The 9,241-nt window shown below is 37.4% G+C and overlaps 1 pseudogene; it reads right to left on the bottom strand.

The window, feature by feature from the left end:
• Positions 1–1,128: 1,128 nt before the first annotated feature.
• On the bottom strand, positions 1,129–8,286 carry LOC126063709 (olfactory receptor 5D13-like; annotated as a pseudogene).
• Between the last annotated feature and the right edge of the window lie 955 nt (positions 8,287–9,241).

Genomic DNA, 9,241 nt, shown 5'->3' with positions numbered 1-9,241 from the left:
GGAAATTCATCAAGACATCGTTTATCTTCAATCACGATACAGTATCACTCACCAAAGACAGTCATTTCAATAAGTGAATCAAATGATCCATTAATTCATAAAGACTGTGTCAAACCAATTACAGTTATGTCATATTTATCTGGAATGTCAAAGAAGGATATTTTCCATGAGATAATATTTACCATAAACTTAAGTAGATTGAGATACTGGATCCTATTTTTCATTCCTTTCTGTATCTGTGCTCCTTGCCATGTAACTTTTAAGCTCTGCAAGAGGCAGATATCCTTCCTCAAACCTTTGACTTTGGTCTCAGCTCTGTGATTCACATTGACTATAGAATATAACAAAAACAGTTGCTTGAAAAGCTTTTGTTAATGCATGTTTCCTTTTGTGACTCAGGCACTGACACTGGAAGAACATACTCTAGCTACCCCAGTGGTCCAAGCAGGATCATAGATACATGAAACAGCCGCCCAATGAACGTATACACTTGTTGTCCTGAGTCGAATTCATCAGCCAAGATCAGGCTAGATCAGATGACCTCAGATATTAGCAGATCATATTATGTTTTACTGTCTTAGTATACAGAGATAAAATAAAATTTACATGACCAAATAAAATTTAACCAATCCATATTTTGGACTGTTCAGGCAGAGATATGTCTTATGTGCACTTTAAAATGTGAAATGAAATTCATATTTTCAATATATTTCATGCCTAAGGGTTGAACAGACCTTTGTTTATTATGTTTACTATATTATGCTATGATATATCCTCTCTCCTGCTAAGCTATTCATTTTCAGAACGTCTCCATAAACCCATATTCAGAACGACTTCATTTACATGGGTAACCACATTGCCATTTGTACTAACTCGGAAATCTTCATTTGCCTAACTCTGATTCAGAAACCTTAATTTAAATAAACTGAGCTTTAATAACTCTGTTACTAATTATTTTTCAACTAATTTACTAAGCTCTAAAGAACATTGGTATTGGACGATCAGTCAAATGGGGAGTTACATCAGACACGTGCACTGCTTTGCTATCTGAAAAGGAATGTGAATAAATAAATCAGCTAGACTACTTGGACAATTTTCTACATTCTCTGAAAATGAACAAATACATCTTTACAGACTTTGCAGTTTGTGACAGGGTAACTTTGTACTAACTTTCTTACTGCCTCCTTCACATCTTTGTTCCTGAGGCTGTAGATCGGGGGTTCAGCATGGGGATGACCACTGTGTAAAACACAGAGGCCACCTTGACCATGAGCCATGAACCCTTGGAATTAGGCGCACAGTAGAGAAAAAGGATGGTTCCATGGAAGATGGTAATGGTAGTTAGGAGGGAGGCACAGGTGGAGATGGCTTTGTGGCCCCTCCCAGTTGAAGGCGTCTTCATGATAGTGATAAAAATGAACATATAAAATGTAAGAATGATCATGAGGCTGCTTATTTCATTGAATGTGGCTGACACTAAAATGATCTTCTGACTAATGTAGGGGTCAGAGCAGGACAGAGCAACAATGACAGCATGTTCATAGAGAAAGTTGTTTATGAGGTTGGTCTCACAGAAGGATAATGTCAACAGAAAGTAGGTAAATGTCAAGGAACGGACTATACCCCAAGCATATGAGGCAGTCACCAACAGGAAACAAAACTTCGGGGACATTGCAACCTTATAGAGCAAAGGGTTAAAAACTGCTACAAATCGATCATAAGCCATTGCTGCCAACATGAATGTTTCAGTCACACAAATATGCAAGCCAAGAAGAATTGCATGATGCACCCTGTGAAGGAGATGGTTCTGTCTTCCACAACCAAGTTTTCTAATAGTTTGGGTGTAACTACTGAAAAGTAACAGAAATCAATGAAGGACAAGTGGCTGAGGAAAAGTACATGGGGGTGTGGAGTTTGGGGTTGATCCTGATGATCACAATCATGCCCAGGTTCCCAAAAACAGTGACTGTGTAGATGGTCAGGAAGACCATGTAGAGGGGCACCTGGTGAAGGGAAAGACAGCACACAGTACAGAAGGGGTCAGCATAACTGGACTAAACCAAAAGCAAAGATGTTTCCTGAATAAACTGAATGCTTCGAAGGCCAGCATAGCAGGAACAGGGATTTGGGGACCATGGTCGCAGGGGACATCTAAGTCAATTGGCATAGTAAAATCTATTAAGAAAACATTCTGCATCCCACTTTGGAGAGTGGCATCTGGGGTCTTAAACTCTAGTAAGTGGCCATCTAAGATTCATCAATTGGTCTCAACCCACCTGGAGCAAGGGAGAATGAAGAACACCAAAGACACAAGGTAATTATGAGCCCAAGAGACAGAAAGGGCCACATAAACTAGAGACTACATCAGCCTGAGACCAGAAGAACTAGATGGTTCCCAGCTACAACCGAGGACTGCCCTGACAGGGAACACAACAGAGAAACCCTGCGGGAGCAGGAGAGTAGTGGGGTGCAGACCCCAAATTCTCGTAATAAGACCAGACTTACTGGTCTGACTGAGACTAGAAGGACCCTGGTTTTCATGGTCCCCAGAGGTTCTGTAAGCCCAAGACAGGAACCATTCCCAAAGCCAACTCTTCAGACAGGGATTGGACTGGACAATGGGATAGAAAAAGACGCTGGTGAAGAAGGAGCTTCTTGGATCAAGTAGACGCATGGGATTATGTTGGCATCTCCTGTCTGGAGGGGAGATAAGAGGGGGGCAGAAGCTGGTGGAATGGACATGAAAAGAGAGAGTGGAGGGAAGGAGTTTGCTATCTCATTACAGGGAGAGCAATTAAGAGTATATAGCAAGGTGTATATAAATTTTTGTATCAGAGACTGACTTGATTTGTAAACTTTCACGTAACGCACAATAAAAATTGAAAAAAAAAAAAAAAAGAGTTGCACCTGGAGTTCCGGATATTCTGAGAAGCCCAAGAGCATGAATATGGCTCTAGCACTCTGGTTTTCTTGGTTCCTGTTGAGAAAATAGGATAGTTGATCCTCAAAAACAAAACTTGAATTAGATAGAAGACAATGAAGAAATACTGAGAAACTTATTGAGTGTCAACAAAGACAGTTATTAAAAATGCTTAATATCTACTGTTACATTATTTCAAGTTAGGACTTACTAATATCCCAGATGTACACTGAATGTTCATTTTTTAGAGTAATAATTTAAAGAAGAAAGTTGAGAGAGAAAGAACAAAAATAGAATTGACCCTTGACCCTTTTATATTTCAAATGACCATATTCAGTATCGTCAGAAGCAGCTGGCTTTCTGAGAGGGCCATCCTGGCTCTTCCCATGAACCTGAGTTTAGTGAAAATGTTTGCGTTGAAGAAAATACACATCATGAGGTTCAGCAGTATCTTTTCTGGCTCACCTGTTCAACTATGGGAACCTAGAACTCAACTGTCAACATAAATATAACACGTGTAACATGGTACGCATTTTACTTATTTTAAGCACATATTTTATCATTTTCTGTTTCACAATAAAGGTCACTAGACCAAGAATTATTGTTTGTTTTGTTTGCTTCTGCATTGCAAATGGGACACTAAGACACAATATATACTCACTGATATTTATTCAATAAACGAATGTATATGAGTCAATAAGGTCTGGACATCATTTCCACCTGGTTTCCTTTTCCCTCAGTGTTGTTTATGCTTTCCTGTCACTCTCTAGTCTTCTTAGGTTTATTACTGTAAGAAAGATGCCTTCCAAAGACTAATTTCTCAACAGTCTCTCTGCTACCATTCTAAACTATCTTGATTGCTACTTAGGTAAATTATGACCACTTATTTATAGGCTGAGAGAGCCTTGGTGTCACAGTGGCTAAGTACTTGGCTGCTATCTGGAAAGTCAGTGGTTTCAAATCACAGCCGCTTCACAGGAGAAAAATGTGGAAGTCTGTTACTGTAAAGATTTACAGCCTTGGGTCCTATGGGGTAGTTGTTGTCTGCCCTGTGGGGTCACTATGAGTTGGAATTGGCTCCACAGCAATGTTTTTGGATTTGGGTTCACAGTCTGAGTCCTCCACTTCAAAATATTCTGCACAGCATTGCCAGAATAATTTTCCATTGTGATTTTATCCTGATGGTAAATGGCTTTTAATTTTCCAACTGTTTCTTACTAATGAATGCACGAAATTTACATTGTTCAGCCTACCTTTTCCAGAGCTTTCCCTGGTCTATACATGCACCCTTGTTACCACTTTTTTTTTTTTGTTACCACCAAATCATTCTTCTCCAGCAATGTAGAATTTATCCAGCTCTGTTCAACAGCACGTGCTCATTTATATAAAGCTGAAATTCCCAATTTATTCCCTCTTGTGTAATGCTTTATTTTCCCACTTACAACTGAAAACATTAGGCATTGTTTCTGTCACAAACCTGTAATACTAGGAAATACGTTATTCATTTTATTATAAAATTTCTCTCCGCTTTATAGACACAAGCTTTAATTTTAATAACAGGGATTGAATGTTGTATCGTATCATTTCCAATTATGTATGTTACTGCCAAATTCTTCCTAAAATTGATTTTTTTTTAAGGACAATGCCCATATTTTATAATTTCCTAGATTCTAAAATGTCCATTAGGGTGCTGAGTACACCATGGATGTGCAGTTAGAAAACCAGGATGAATGTCACTGGAAAGGAAGGACGGTCTATACACAACCTCTAAAGCCCTCAACCATCCGCATTAAGGAACAAAGTGCACATCATGGCAGCTGGATTTATACATGTTTTTGCCTCCTGCAAAGCTTACTTGGAATGCATTATTATCCTTCTAATGTGAAATACAATAAAAATTGAATCAACTTACCTAAGTGGAGTATTTAACTTATTCATTTATTGAAGCTTCTATGTTACGATTAATGGACTTCAGGAAAGTTCCTGCAGAGAATTCAACTAATCTTGTTGAGAATAGTATCAGACCTGAATAAAGTAGCAAGAGTTTATAGTATATTTAAAACAATATTTTGTGTAAAGGGCTACTATCCTTCAATCTATTAAGTATACTCAGAGATAGCAGGGAGAAAGGCAGACCTAAGAACTGAATCCTGGCACCATGCTGTGCCACCAGGGCTGTGGGGATATGGACCCTAGAGAATATCATTGACGTTTTGCATTGGAGGCCACAAATGGGGCAATTAGATGACATAATACTCCCATGTGATTTTTTGGTTGTGTACAATTGCTTCTAAAGATTGAGGAATAACTTCATCACCAAGTTTAACCCATAGATGTTTATTTTATTTTTTTTTTTAGTTAAGCCAGATTAGTACCTGTTTGTTTTTGATACCAGCCAAATAATCGAAACACAAAGGAAAGAAAAAATCAGCTGTTGTGCAACAATACAGAGATAACTACTATCAATTATTATTATTTTTTTCCAGTCCAGAGATAACTACCACCAATCTTAGTTGTATTTTTGTTTTTCCATCTCCTATATGGGAATAGGAAACCCTGGTGGTGTAGTGGTTAAGAGCTATGTTTGCTAACCAAAAGGTCGGCAGTTGAATCTACCAGGTGTTCCTTGGAAGCTCTATGCGGCAGTTCTACTCTGTCCTATAGGGTCGCTATGAATTGGAATCGACTCAACGGCAATGGGTTTGGTTTTAGTTTTATACGGGCACAGGAGCCCTGGTAATGCAGTGGTTAAGAGCCTGGCTGCTAACCAGATGACTGGGAGTTCGAATTCACCAGTGACTTCTTGGAAACTCTGTAGGCCAGTTCCACTCTGTGCTACAGGGTCTCTATGAGTTGAAATCAACTTGACTGCAACAGGTTTTTTTGTTTTTGTTTTTCTTTTTTTTTGTATATGTGCATATATTTATGAGCATATGTTCACACAATAAGTATTGTAGTTTATATGGTTTATTGTCCTCCCTTTTCATTTAACATTATATTTTGAGTTCATTTTCTACTCGTACCATTCTTTAGAGAATACCATTTACATTTCTCTTCCAAATATGGGCACAATGCTATTCAATGCTCATATTTATCATTGAATTTGAGAATATTCTTGAGGTTATATTTTTCATGTCTATAATACAGGTTTATAGGAAAGATAGTACATTTATTATTTAATTTTTCATCATGCATTAAGGCACAAACATCACAATCTCAGTGGCTTGATGAAGTAGAACAAATGTTAGCAATTTTTTTTTTCTTTTTTTCTGTCAAGAGCCATGTAGTAACTATTTTAGGCTTTGTGGACCATACAGTTTGATCACACAGTCAACTCAGCTGTTGCAGTATGGAAGCAGCCACAGGCAATATGTAAATCAATAGGTATAACTCTGTTCCAATAAAACTTTACAAGAATAAGCCATAGGCTGGACTTGCTTTGCAGATGGTAGTTTGCCAGCCTCTGTGATAGAAGTTTATTTCTTCATTGTTCGAAGTCCAAATTTTTTTCTACATCAGTGGGCAGACACCATCTAAGTAGTGGTACAGGGGTCCTGGCTCTTTCCAGAATGTGACTTCACTATCCTCACAAGGTTCCTGAGGTTTTGCTTCTCTTCTCCAAGATACCTGAAGCTGATATCTTGGATTCTGAAGATTTCGAGAGGCTGCAGAAGAGGAAAGCTTAGAATGCATATGGGCTAGACCTGAAGGTGTCACACATCTATCCCCCTCATATTCCATTGGCTGGAAATCAAACAAGACTAACTGCAGGGAGTCTAAGAAATGTAGTCTAGCTTGACTGGAAGAAGAGGAAATGGGTTTGGTAAGCAAATATCCAGTCCTTTCTCATGCTTTGGGCATCACATTCAATCTTTTGATAGCCCTCTCCCTAAAATATCTCCGTATCAGCACAACTTACATCTTCTTTTTGCTTGTGACAATTCAACCAGCTTTACCAGTAATTCCTTAAGACTTAATGTTTTCCTGCCCCAGATATCTCTGGGTCAGACTTTGATCATTCTCCAAAATTGAAGGCCCAACAACTATCTGAAAATTATTTTTTTTCAGACTTTTCAAATTTGAATCCTTTTAGAGTCAAACTGGATTGCCTTAGATATCTACAGTAGGATGAAACGAGTTAAGTGAAGACAATGTATTCAACATTTATTTTCAGTTCAGAGATCATCACTGATATCTCTGGATAACTGAACTTCCTCCTTTATTTCAGGACTTCTCCTCCCATGGCTTTTACCCCTTCAGCAACAGTACACCTCTGAGATTCTAACATTAAGTGAAAAATCATGTTCTGTGTTTATAATGTCTTACCTCATGAAAGCTATATCTACATTTATCTATTTCAAGAATAAAAATCCCAAAGATTAAAACATTTTTCACATTGTTTTTTATCTGCACTTTCATAAATTTGATGTGCTGGAGTCTGATAATTATTTTGTCCTCAGTTTCCTTTAAGTGCTATCTGAGGTCATCTTCAAGGGAATTTACTGTTGTAAGGGCTTATTTACAGAATCATTTCATGATTACTTGATTCAGGATGGTATGTGGTTTTTCAGCTCTAGAGAAATTTTTACCTTGGTTTTTCAGACTTAAGATTTTCAGTTTATTAAAACATTGTGGATATTTCTATCTTCCACTCAAGCAAGAGTTTCTGATTCCAAAATGTTGGTTCTGTTTATGTTCCAGTTCACTTACATAAATACTGGAGTTAAGCAATATGCTTGGAACCAAATTCGAGCATGCAGCTTCAAACAGGGATAGAGGCCCCTAGACAACTCCCATCTATTAAAGGAAATTAGGTGAAAGTTATCACTATAACTTTTACTCATCCATGAGCCATACAGGAGTAACAAGGTTCTTTAATATCATATTTCAAGATCGGTAACTAATTTCACAGTTACCATTTTAAGTTATGCAAGATTAGATGTTTAAGAAGACAAGGAAATGCAAGAATTCCGGGAACCAGTAATGACTCTGATGTCTTCCAATTTTACTGCATAAAGGCCAAAGTCCTTATAACAGCATGCATGACCACTACATGACATAGCCCATTTCCTCTCAGACTTCTTTTAATAATATCTGTTCCTTATTGTACTTGGTTCAACAACACTGGCCAATTTGCTGTTCCTATAATTCTCCAGGCGTACTCTTGCCTCAATACCTTTGCGATGGTTGTTCTCTATGCCTCGGGTGTTCTTGCCCTTAATATTCGTGTGGTTCATTCTCTCATTTCCAGCATGTCTTGATTGAAATATCAGCTTGGTGAGGCCTATTCCGGCCACCCAATATAAAGGTGGAGTTCCATTCCTCATCCACCAATCATCCTTGTGGTGGTGGTTGTTAGATTCCATGGCGTCGGTTCTGACTCACAGAGGCCCTGTGTTCAACATAACAAAACACTGCCTGGTCCTGTACCAAATCATTCTTACCCTACTGTGAATTTTATCTGTAACGCTTATTACTGTCTCACATATACCACATATTTTAACCTTAATTTTTATTGTACAATATCCTTTCATTAGAATTCATGAGAATAGGTATTTTGTTTTGTTTTATTTTGTTCACTGAAGTATCCACAGTGGTTAGAATAAAACCTAAAAAACGGTAAGCAGGTAATAAATATCTAGTCAATGAATGTTTAATTTTTAGTGGTACAAATCCAAATATGATTTCTGTAGAGATTACTATTTTATAAAATCTTGTGTGGAACCAGAGAAAAACCTAGAATGGCACATAGTACATTAAATGTAATCATCGCTGTGATGTTGGAATAATTTCCTTCAATGAGTTTTTTTCATGTTTTCGATAATAAGCATGATTGACTTGACAGCAACTAACAACAAAAATCCTTTAATGAGGTTAGTTATTGTTTTGTTAAAGGTCTGAAGAACAGCAGGATACACAGAATGCCCATACTTTCCTAGTGAGTTAGTGAGCATTACCAAAATGGCACAGAGAAAAGGGAGTTTTCTTGTTTCCTTTAGTTGGCTTGTTTGATCCCATGAGTAAGAAGTACAGTAGGAATTCTCTAGAGTCTGTGTCCTCAAAGCCATAAAACTATGTATAAAACCCATAATCCCAGCTATTTAAAATTCATATCTGGCTTTTCTCTCAAAGTTAATGGATAAAGTAGGCTTATTCAAAATTAAAAACCTTTGCTCTGCAAAAAACACTGATATGAGAATGAAAAGACAAATTATAGGTTGAGGGAAAATATTTTCAAATTTCATATCCACAAAGGATTTCTACCTAGAATATGTAACAACTCTCAAACTTTAACAATAAGAAAAAAAATCAAATTCTTAA

This window comes from Elephas maximus, chromosome 20 (genome assembly GCF_024166365.1).
Source record: "Elephas maximus indicus isolate mEleMax1 chromosome 20, mEleMax1 primary haplotype, whole genome shotgun sequence".
NCBI classification, from domain to species: domain Eukaryota; kingdom Metazoa; phylum Chordata; class Mammalia; order Proboscidea; family Elephantidae; genus Elephas; species Elephas maximus.
The sequence above is the reverse complement of the archived record's forward strand: the minus strand, read 5'-3'. Positions and strand labels throughout refer to the sequence as shown.